The sequence below is a fragment of the Belonocnema kinseyi genome, chromosome 3, assembly GCF_010883055.1.
Source record: "Belonocnema kinseyi isolate 2016_QV_RU_SX_M_011 chromosome 3, B_treatae_v1, whole genome shotgun sequence".
Lineage (NCBI taxonomy): Eukaryota > Metazoa > Arthropoda > Insecta > Hymenoptera > Cynipidae > Belonocnema > Belonocnema kinseyi.
The window spans coordinates 121266353-121279289 of record NC_046659.1 but is presented as its reverse complement, the minus strand read 5'-3'; the positions used below and the strand labels follow the sequence as shown (position 1 = coordinate 121279289).

At 25.6% G+C, this 12937-nt stretch overlaps 1 protein-coding gene across 1 annotated transcript in view; it reads right to left on the bottom strand.

Moving 5' to 3' along the window:
• The window catches only part of LOC117170010 (bestrophin-4-like), a 66977-nt gene that overhangs the window by 39554 nt on the left and 14486 nt on the right, over nt 1-12937 (bottom strand). The window lies entirely within an intron of this gene.

Here is a 12937-nt window from a genome sequence, read left to right as displayed (position 1 = left end):
GAGCTCCAAGGAGATTATGTTGAAAAATAAAAAAAAATTTACCCAAAAAAAATTGTTTTTATACTTCATTCTAAGGACTTATTGAACTACCCTCGTATTAGCAAAATAGAGCCAAAATTAACCGATCCCCATGCATTTGGTCCAATGTTTTCCCCTTAGCATTTAACGAAGTTAGCGGCTGGTTGAAGTGAAAATACCAAATTTAAAAATACGAAAAAAAGAATCATTGAATTAACTAATTCTGTAATAACTTTGGAAAAATTCAAGGGAGGTCAAAAATAATAGACGAAATTCCTAATAATTCAAGATGATTAAATATAGTAGAAGTGAGTGAAATTAGAATAATTCAAGTGAATTGAAAAGATTCAAATTCTAAATAAAGTTTAGAAAATATTCGAAAATCTCTTTAAAAATTTGGTACTTTACGAAATTTGATATTTCCTGGAATCATGGAAAATTGATTAAAATACTTTGCGAGATTTTAAAACCCCATATAATCACTTGGAATCTCTTAAAATATCTGAAAAACACATAGGTTACGTATATGTGTTTTCGTTTCACATCATCCGAATTTCTGAGGAATTCTTTCTTTTAAAATATCCTAAATGTTTCAAATCCTTTGAAGTCTCATTAAATTACTGAAAAAATTTAAAATTCACTTGGAATCTTTTAAAATCCCTTCAAATTTTGTTAGCTCTCGGAAATTCTCAGACGTTTTTAAAACTACCTTAAAATATTGCCAATAAAACCTTTGCAATTTTTTAAAGCACTTGAAAATTTTTTTGAATTTCAAAAAATACTCTAAAATACTTCAAATACTTTGAAATCATTTAAAATCACTGAAAACCATTTTGAAACTCTTGAAAATTCCTTGAAATCTTTTAATATAAGTACCATAAAATATTTAAAATACTTAGAAAAATGAAAATATTTAATATCTCTTAAAATCCCTTTAAAACATTTTTAAGCTCCTGGAAATTCCTTGGAATTTTTTAAATAAGCTAAAATATTTTAAATCGCTTTACATTTTCTAAATTTCTTGCAAATGTATTTCAATCATTTAAAATAACATAAAATATTTTTAATCCTTTGAAATCCCATTCGATTACTGAAAGCAATTAAAAATTACTTGGAATCTTTTTAACTTCTCTCACATATTGCAAGTACTTTGAAATCCTTTTAAATCCCTTGAAAACTTCAAAGTTCTTAAAAATGCCCCGGAATCAGTTAACCCCTTTGTTGGCATTGGCGCAAAATGCGTCAATCTTCTCTTTTCCTATTTAACTTGCTCCTATTTTGCATTCAAGTCTTACTCGGGGGTTTTTGGGGTCGCTGAATCCGAATCTGCAGTCAAAATTCGGAAAATCAAAATGGCGGATCCAATATGGTGGACAAAAGTACAAAAACGGTTTAATTTGGATCAATCTCGGTACTTACAGGAGTTTGGGGTCGCTGAATCAGAATTTTTACTTCACTTTCGGGTTCAGCGACCACAAAACGCCGTAAGTACCAATATTTGTCCAAATCGAGCCGTTTTTTGTATTTTCATCCGCCATATTGGATTTCGACTTCATATTCGGATTTAGCGACCACAAAAACCCCAGGATACAAATTTTCAGGATAAAAAAATTTTCCTGACATTTTGGGCACTTTTTGTCCAATTCTCTCTGCCAACGAAGGGGTTCAAATAGGCACCATAAAATATTTAAAATACTTTGAAATCTTTTTCAATCCCTTACAATTATTTCAAACAATTTAAAATTCCTTAAAATATTTTTTAAAACTTTGAAATTTGTTGAAATTTTTTACAGCTCTTGAAAATTCCTTCGAATTAAAAATAAACTAAAACATTTGAAATCCCTTGAAATTTTGTAATTTCTTGAAAATGCCTGATTTTTTTTTTTTTTACCACAACATATATCAAATCCTTCGAAATCATTTCAACTTAAAAATTCCTAGAAATGTTTTAAAATAACATTAAATATTTCAAATCGTTTGAAATCATTTCAAATTAAAAATTTCTTGGAATGTTGAAAAATACCATAACATATTTCAAATCTTTTAAAATCTTTTAAAATCTTTCGAAATCGTTTAAAACTTATTAGATCTCTTAAAAATGTCTTAGAATTTTTTTAAATACTCTTAAAATATTTCAAATTCTTTCGAATTATTTAAAATCTCTATACAATTCCTTGAAAGATTTCAAAATATCCTAAGATCTTTAGCATCCCTTGGAATATCATCAAATTATTGAAATCTATTAAAAATCCCCTGAAATATTCCAAGTCCTTTTAAATTTAATTAAATTACTAAAAGCAATCGAAAATTCCTTAGACTCTTAATATAGTCTAAAATATTTTAAATCAATTGAAAATACCTTAGAATTTTTTTAAATACCTTGACATTTTTTTAAGTTCTTCAAAATTCAAGGGAATTCTAAAAATAATCCTGAAATCTTTAAAAGTCTTTGAAATGACTTAAAATGATTGAAATTAATTGTCTTTGGAATTACCTTGGAATATTTGAAAATATTTTAAAACTTACAAAATGCCTCAATTCTTGTGAATAAATTATTTGAAAATCACTAAAGTATTATAAAATCTCGTGAAATTACATGAAGTCTGACATTTTCTAAAATCCTGTGCAAATGATTAAAAGACATTGAGAGCTTTTAAAATCCTTTAAAATAAATAAAATCCTTGTAAATCTTGTGAAATCCCTTGAAATCTTTTACAATATCCTAAAATATTGCAGATCCTTTAAAATCTTTGAAACTTTTTAAAGCTCCCGAAAATTACTTGAAATTAAAAAAAAATACCCACAAATATTAAAAGTTCATTTAAATTATTAAAATCATTTGAAAATTTCTTTGATTCTTTTAAAATACTCTAAAATCTTAGTTAATATCTTGAAGTATTTGAAAATATTTGAAATCCTCTATTTCTTGTAAAACATTTTACAAATAAAATGTTTTGATAAACTTTGAAATTTTTTCAAGTTCTTAAAAATTTCAGAAATACCTTAAAATCTTGAAAATTATTTGAAATTTTTGACAATTATTGAAATCAATTGTATATTCCTAGGAATCTTTTAATATTCCCAAAACTCTTTAAAATTAATTGAAATGATTGAAAATATTTGAAATCCTACGAAATCCGTCAATTTTGGTGAATAAATTCTTCGAAAATCACCAAAATAGTATAAAATTTCGTGACATTACATTTTGTGAAATACTGGAAAACAGATTAAAATACCTTGAGAGCTTTTAAAAACCCTTAAAATCGTTGAAATCCTTGGAAATCTTTTGAAATTCCTTGGAATTTTTTACAACATCCTAAAATATTTCAAATCTTTTAAGTCTTTTGAACTTCCTCGAAACTTTTTTAAATACTTGAAAGATCCTTGGAATTTTTAAAAGTACACTAAAATCTTTCAAATCTTTGGCAGTTCCTCAAAATTATTGAAATCTATTAAAAATGTCTTAGAATCTTTTATAATGCCCTAAAAGATTTCAAAATAAGTTATGAAAATTCAGAAATCGATAAAGACACCAATTCAACAGTAGTTTGCCCATGGGTTAATTTATTGTAAGAAAAGTGACTTAAGTGATCCTTTCATTTAAAAAAGTGATCATAGCTTCTTACAGAAATTCCCTGGTTTTTTTCATTTTTTTGTTGTCAGAATCTCTGACTTTTCCTGGCCAACAAAATTCCCTGACTTTTCCTTGATTTCCAAATATCAAAATTGTAAAGCAATAACAGCTGAAGAAAATGGTTAAAAACTTTTTCATTTCTGTGGAAAGTGAGTTAAGATGTTTAATCGAGATTTTCATTTGATTCTTCTTTATTTGTCCCCTCAATAAAATAATTATCCTTATCCAAACTTTTCAAAAAAAATCAATTAAAAATCTATGCTCGCAAGTTTCTATATCTATTTGTCAATCTTTGTCAATCAAACGACAGGAACCTTCTTCGGTTCAATTGATCCGCAACGGAAATGACGTAACATCATTTGAAAACGCATTACGCATCATGTTTTATGCACTAGAAGTGCCTTACCTCAATGCTCGAATAATAATAAAGGATTTCACTGCAATACTTTCGACGTGACTGACATTGATTCCTCGATTTTTCATTACCAATTAGTATTTACTTGAGTTATTACAAACAAAGAAGTTTCCTTTCTAAATTAAGACACTTTTTTAATTAATTGAATTACATTTTTCTTTGCCATTTTTATCAAAGTCTGTAATCCAACCGATAAACATTCAAAGTATGGATTTAGCTTATCAGATAAATTTCTCAAGAATCGATTTAATGTCCTATCTCCATGAAGAACATTCTTATTTCAGAATGAAGTCAACCCCATAATTGGAAACGAAAAATAATTTATCAGGATATAAAGGTCTAAAAAAATAGCTTTCATTTTCAAATAGCGGTGGACGAACTCCGATTCTGATATCGAGCCAGATTCGTCATGAGTTTGAAAATAAACTGACGACATAGTGTCTGTGAACGCTGGACTACAAATCATGCCTTGCAACTGGCAAAATTTATTCGCTAGAAATAAATTTGAAACAAATCAATGTAACCCTTGTAGCAACAACATTGTTCGACTTGCATTTTTTTTAAAATTAATTAGTCAAGAGAAATTAATAATTTATTACCAAGAAAAGTCTTATATTTGAAAACAGTAAATAGAATAAGAAACCCAGAGTTACTAGACTTGTAGCTTGCAATCAAAAAATTATTGGGAGGAAAATAATTATTCCATCAGTTTAAATTTTAATTACTACTCTAATCTCCAACTATTCTCGAGAAACCAAAACGGGTCAAGGGAGATGGGAAGAAATTACTCAGCAAAAAGAAACTAAGCGAACGATACACATCGCCCTCTTTTTTGAACTTTTACAAATTCTTGAGAGGTTTAGTGGATCAAGCAGGACATAAAAAGAAATTAATTTCCCGTGACACGTTACAAAATGCAGTTAAGTAAAGACACGCGATATTAAACCTGACAAATTCGAAGAACTACTCTATTTTGCAATCTCGGACCTTCAAAAATATCGCTTAAAGCCAATTATCTCGAAATAAATAATGAGTTTATTCCGAGGTTTATTCATTAATTAAACATTAACAGACCACGGAATCACTTCAGAGATGAAAAATGGTGTCAAAAATTAGAAATATAGTGTCAAAATAGTATCATACTCTTCAAATATTAAACTTATGCGTGATCTGAAATGAAAAAGTGTGCAACATAGAAAATTGACTTTATGTTTTAAGCAAAATTTCGTTTTTTAAACTAACATTCAAAAAGTATTAAAAATTAACTTTAATGCTTATTCGAAAAATTATTCTTTAGTCTATGAATAATCAAAATTCCTATTTATTTATCGCTATATTAAATTTTTGGTTAAGAATTCATCTTTTTGACTTAAAATTTTTATAATTTGGTTCAAAATTGAATTATTTAGTTGAAAATTCATCAATTTGTTTTTAAAACATTTTATTTCTTGAATAAAAAAATACTTTTGTTTGAAAATTCAACTATTTTTTTTAACATTTATCTTTCTGGTTTTTAAATTCATCTCTGTCTACAGAAAATTCATCTTTTTTGGCAAGAAAAATGTCACTGTCTGAAAAAATGAACTGTTTTCAGAATATTCGTGTTTTCGGGCCGCAAATTAAAAAATATACTATAATAATATAATTTATTGAATCAATATTCAACTACATTAAAAGTATAATTTAATATAATTATATAATTTAACCATTTTTATTTCGATAAAGTTTTGTGCATTTTTACGAAAATTCGTTTTTTTTTTCGGTTCAAAATTAATTCATTTATACAAAAAATTTACTATTATATTTTTGATTGCAAATTTACATTTTTTAGTAGAAACTTTAAATATTTGTTTTAAAAATTATTCTTCCGGCTTGAAAATTCATCTCTTTCTGTACAATTTTATTTTTTGCTAAAAATTCGCCTGATTTGTAGAAAATTCGTGTTTTAGCCAGCATATTCAATAATTTGGTATAAAATTTAACTATTTGGTGGAAAATTTATGTATTTGGTTTGAAAATTTATCTTTTCGGAAGAAGATTTATGTTCTGAGTTTAAAATTGATCTTTTTGGTAGAAAATTTCATCGTTTTTGGTTAAAACTGCAACTGTTTGGCAGTAAATTAATCTGTTTTAGTTGATGATTCTAGAATTTTGTTGAAAAATCGTTGTTGGTAAAATCCAACTATTTTCGTTTTATTGGTAATTAAAATCTTTTTTTTTTGTTTTAATATAATATATTACATTTTTCGTAGATAATTCATATTTTTAGGTTTAAAATTATACTCCTTGGTTAAAAGTTGAATTACTTTCTTAAAAGTTAATTTTTTGATTGAAGATAATATTTTCGATAAAAATTCAACTGAGTGACTGCAAATGAACTTTCTTGTTGGATGTTTTTTCTTCATTTGAAAATTAACTCTCCTTAATAAAAACTTAACTACTCCAATTTTTTAATTAAAAATGGATCTTTTTAGTTTGAAAATGCAACTATTTAGTTTGAAGAATTTAGAAAAGAAAAAATATGAATAAAATTTGTACTAACATCACACCCAGTTTTAAAACTATTTGGTCAAAAATGTATACAATTTGTTGAAAATTCGCCTTTTATGGTAGAAAATTCAACTATTAGTTTAAAAATCGATTTACTTTGTTGAGAATTCAATTTTTTTGTAGAAAATTAATTTTATTAGTCGAAAATTCATCTTTATGATTCAAAATTAAACTTTTTTGTTGAAAGTTCGTCCGTTAGATTTGAAAATTCAACATTTTTGATGAAAATTTTTTTCCTTATTATAAAATCTTTCTTCTTTGGAAATTCGTCTTTTTAGTTTGAAAATGCATCTCTTTTGGTATAAATATAATCTTTTTTGGTTAAAAATGCAACTGTTTGGTTGAGGATTCACCGATTTTGTTAGAAATTCGTCCTCTTCGGATTAATTCAACTGCTTCTGATTTATAATGAATATATTTTCTTGGTTGGCAAAGTAAAGGAATTGTGACATCAGCAGACAATTGTAAAAAATAGTGTCTTTACTGTCAACAGTGAGTCCGAGGCCTGTATTAATTAAAGAAGTCTCCATTTTTCCATTAAGAGAAATCACTGACTTCTGATATTCAAAATTCAATATAATTAAATTAATTACCATATGTTTTTTCTCCTTTAAAAGGTAGACAATTAACATTAAATGGAATAGTTTTTTAAAATATTTATCGGTAACTGAGTTTTTAACTGCTCATTCAACTTTACGACTTTTTTACACCTGAAGTACAAAATAACGAAAATTGGCATGAATGAGAAACAAAAATAGGATTGACATAATACATATCATTACGTAAACAACCAGAGTCATGATGCAATTTGAAGGTCTCGAATCCTGCTAGAGGGAAAAATTCTTTGAGAAGGTCTTTGTCGATAGAAAATCTTGAAAACACTGCATCTTCAATGAAATAATTATTGACGATGACCATTTACGCGACCCTGACCCTCCTCGATTTGAAAGAAAACTCAAAGAGTTATTAATACCTAAAAAAAATTTGCAATGTATAATAAACAAAGGATTAAATTGAAACGGGGTGGCCGTTTTAGTAAAAAAAAAAAATCCAGCCATTTCCCAGTTCGTAATAATTGTTTACGGTCAATGAAATTAAAAAATTCGATATCTTAAAGCTAAAAATGTTTTACTTCGAAGTAATAGAAACTGAATACAAATTAAAGTACTTTAAGTGAAACTCTAAAACTTTAGAATTTAAAATTAAAATTTAAAAATGATTTAATTGAAATTTTTTTATTTAAATGCTCAATAATTTAAAAATATAAAATGGAAGCAGTTAACGCGTCTCAATTAAATAATTAAAAATTAAATGCACGCAAACTGCAAATTTAAAAACTAAGATTCAGTTCAAAAAATATAAATTCATGTGATTTTTTCCAATATCTAACCTGAAGAATGAATCAGTAAATTCGGATGTTTTTTGATATTATATCGTTTTTAGGCAAATTTACAAAACAAAAATATGTAACCCAGCATTGTTTAAATTAGAAATGATTTTAATTTTAAGCAGGGTGTCTAATGCTTGTGCAAAAAAAATCCCAGGACTTTTCCAGAAAAAATATGCATTTTTCAAGGGGCATTTTTCATCGTGAAAAAATACTTTTCACAGAAAAATGGTTTCAATTTTTAATAAAACATGTAATTAATTTTTCAACAGACAAGTTGAATTTTTAAACAAATAGTTTAACTTTCAAACTAAAATGATAAATTCTTAACCAAAAAGACGAATTTTCAACCAAGAAAAGTAGTTATCTACCAAAATAGACCATTTTTCCACAAAATACATAAACTTTCAAATAAAGAATTGAATCTTCAAGTAAAATCACGGATCTGCAATTCTACGGTTTGAATTTTCAAGTTGCAAAAACAATAAATTTCTGCCAAAAGGACGAATTTTCAAAAAAATAGTTTGATTTTCAAACAAATAGATGACTTTTCAATTGAAATTATACATATGAATCTTCAACCCCAAAAAAAGATTTTTTAACAAAGTAGCCCAACTTTCAACCCAGAATTCAAATTTCATATAAAAAATACGATTTTTCAACAAATAAATATTTTTTAGCCAAAACAGAAAAACATTGAATCCAAATTGACGAACTTTCAAGCCAGAAGACTATTATTACGTAAAACAGTTGCATTTTCAACATGGTAAAGTTACACGTTCAGATGATAAATTAATTTTAAATGAAATAACTATTTTTCTACAAAACAGTTAAATTTTCAATAAAAAGATAAACCCTCAAACCAAAATTTCTAACAAAGTATTTGAACTTTTACCCAGTTACTTGAATTACCAATGAAATAAAAAAGTAAACAATTTTAAGCCAAAAATGAAATAGTCACATTTTTAGTTTCAAAAATTAATTTTTAACAAAGAAAATTAAATTGCAACAAACTAGTTAAATTTTCAACAAACGAGATGAATTTTCAAAAAAATGATGAACCTTCAATGGAATAGTTAATTCTTAATTTTTTAAAATAATTTTTAACTAAAATGATGAATTTTTAATAATAAAAAATGATTTTTTAATAAAGTGGTTCAACCTTCACCCAAATAATTGAATTTTCTACCAAGAAAGATGAATTCTGGACGAATAATGCAATAAAAAATAATTCTAATAAAAAGCATTATTTTTTAATCAAAACTGTTGAATTTGTAACCAAATTATAAAATTCTCATAGAAAATTATAATCGTCAGACTTTCCCAAGTTTTTTCAGGTAAAAAAAATCAGGAACTTTTCCAGGTTTTCAAGAATTTCTAGAACGCTAAATCTACAAAAATTTACGTTTTGTTTTAAATGATATGAAATTTTGTCAAGTTTCAAATCAATTTTGAAAATTTTCAAAATTTTTAAATATCATTTTAACTTACTCGAATTTGTTCTAAAATAGTAAGTGTTTAATTGTCATTTATGCATAAAATGTAACAATTTCACTTACAAATTAAAATTTTCTAATCGTTACAATTGAAATTGTAACGTACTAAATTTAAATTTAGCTCTTTGAAAGTTTAATAATTGAAGGCTTTCTATTTCAGACAATTCAGTTTCTTTCTTTAAGTTTTTAAAGTTTTTTTAGTTTTGATTATTAAATTCATAATTGTCCGTTCTAAAAAAAATGAATCATTGCTAATAATTGAATAATTGTTTTTTTCCTTCATTAAAAATCTCAAATTAAATAGACTAAAAATGAAATATTTTAGACTGAAATATTGAATACTATTTGGAATTTATTACAAGCGTTTAGGTATGAATCATTTAATTTTAAGTTATTTTGAAATTTGAGATAGCTTATAAAGCTCTAATCTATAGTTTACAATTGTTTAATTAATAAGGCTTTCAAACTGAAAAAGTTCAATGTTTAAGTTTTTTTTTAATTCTCAAAGTACAGTTCAATCTTAAAAATCATCATTTGATATTAAAATATTCAATTTCGAACACTTTTATTTTTAATGGTTTAGGTCCCCAAAACTGTATTTGGAAATCCTTTAAATTAAAAATTTTAGAAAGATTATAGAATTAGGAATTGGAAATTGATTGATAGCATTAATGAAAACGTTAAAAATGAAACTTAACATTTAAAGAAAGTTGAAATCGAGCTTTATTTAAATTTGTAAATTTCTCAAAATAGAAATATAAATAGATTATTCTAGATAGATTATTCTTCTAAAAATGTCTGAAATTCCCGGCCAAAAAATCAATTCTTTGTCATTTCCCGGGTTTCCCGATATCAACAAATTCCTCGGTCATTGCCCGGTTCCTTGTGAAATGAAGTGTATAAATTAGAATGAAAAATAATATAAAATCTATTCATTTCTTTGCTTTAAAAAAATATACTCAAAGTCAGTACAAAAATAGAAGATTTGTGATTAGAGGAACGAAAATAGAATTCGCACAAATTGAGTCAATGTGTGCTGATTATAACTAGTACAGAAAGCCCCTGATTAGATCCGACTGGTTGAAAACATGACATGGTTCCATGTATCGATCCTATTTCCCAGAATAAAATTGCACTACAAAGTAGAAGTTGCAGTTTCAGCAGTGAAATTCGTTTTACATACAGGACAAGTATTTGCAACAATTTCTAGTTGATCAATAAAATGTCAGTCTCTTTCAAGCTAAAGAATTTGAAAAAATAAAATTTTTTTAATTTAAAGAATTTTCCTTGCAATACTTTAGCACAGTTCAAAATTAAATCTTAAAAGTTAAAAAATTGAATACTCTAAAATTCCCGAAGAATTAAATTTCCGAATAGAGAAATTCCCGTTTTGTAAATTCCAAAATAATAAAATTCACCACAGCTTAAAACATTACTTACCAAATTTGAAATATCGCCAATAATAAAATTCCCGGCAAAAAATTGATGTATTATAATTTCCGAACTAAAAAATTCCCGAATTGAGGCAATTCAATAATTTCTTTATAAACATTATTTATTTATTTAAAATATTATATGAATATTTAGCAATTTTAGAAAAGTATAAAAATTTGTTTATTATTTCTTTTTTTATTTGGAAAATGTCATAATCTAAATAGATTGGTTCATAATTAAATTTAAACAATAAGTTTAGAAACTTAAACATCAAAAGAATTTGCAGATAAAAATATTTGATTATTGTATTTTTATTAAATAAATTAATATTTATTTTGTTTAAAAATTGTTTGATTTTGGGAATTTCTTAGTTCGCATATTTTATGATTCGGCAATTATATGTCAGGAATTTTATTATTCGGAAATTTTCCAAGTTGGTAATTTTATTATTCGGAAATGTTATTAATTAGGCATTTTATCATTCGAGAATTTAGTCGATTATTCAGGATAATTTTTTATTCGGAAACATTATTCGGGAATTTTGTTATTCGGGAACTTTTCAATTCGGGAATTTCACGGTCAGGAATTTTATTTTTTGGGATTTTTCATTCGTCCCAATTAAATATTTATATATAAAAAAATTATCATTAATTTTTAAAGATCCTAAAATAATTTGAATTTTAAATAACAATACTTGAAATACATAAATACTTGGTTATTGAGTATTTAATGTTATTATCCGGGAAATTTCCAATTTGGTAATGTTACAAACTGTGCGGGAATTGCATTATTCAGGAATTTTTATATTCGTTTATATTATACACTTTTGGGAATTTTACAGTCCTTTAATATTATAAACTGTTCGGGAATTTTTCAATTCAGGAATTTTATTATTCGGGAATTGTGTTATTCGAAAATTTTCCAATGTCAGGAATTTTATCATTCGGGATTTTTCATTTCTCCCAAAAATGTACGATTTAAAAGGCTTGTACTTTTTTACATGTTTGAAAAGGTGATGATTAATTGATTAGATTTGGAGTTTTGTATAAATCTCATAAATTCCATGACTGAGAGTCAATTGGATGAATATTGCTTTGCCAGAAGCGACCCATTTGCCAAAAATGTGATATTTTCAATTAAAACAAAATTTGTGTGGATCAAAGTTTCTATTAAATTCCCATGTAAAATTATGTAAATATAACATTTTCTACACTTGTTTTTAATATACACTTTAAATTATACAAAATTAAGTTTTCAACGGTTGAAAATTGAAGAAAATTGAAATAGAATATTCAAAAGTTACAAATTTAACTGTTGAAAGTACAATTTAATTTTTCATTACCTAAGAATTCAAGAAAAAAGAGAATTTCGTATTAAAAACAAGTATACCAACTGGTATATTTACATAATTTTCCCTGATAATTTAATAAATAAATATTTAAATCCATTCTTTTTTTTAACTCGATTTTTTCGTAAACAGGTCGCCATTGGCAAACGATGGAATTTATAAGATTGAAAAAGCTGTAAATTATATGATTTATAAAAATTATAAAAATAAAATAAAATTATATAAAAATTATAATAATTATAAAAATTATAAAATTCCCGATCATTCCCCGGTCCATCGGCCACCTTTTTAAAGAAATATAATACTAAATTCATGAATTTGACAAAAAATAGTTACTGAAACTAAAAGGTAAGTAAATTTCAAGGTGAAAACAAGAGTCAGTTTGCACAAAAATTGATCATCTCTCTTCGATGATATCTTCAGTTAAAATATTCTCTGAATTTCTCATGAAGATTCATGTGCAATCTTTAAATAATTATTCGCCAAATTTATTACCATTATTTTTAATTTTTTAAAATTATTAATATTTGCGTTTCACACCAATTTTCCAATTTACTGTACTATACGGTAGCGAGACATGGACTTATCAAGAAAAAGATAAGAGTAAAATTAACGCAATTGACATGAGATTCATGCGCATAATAAGCGGGAAATC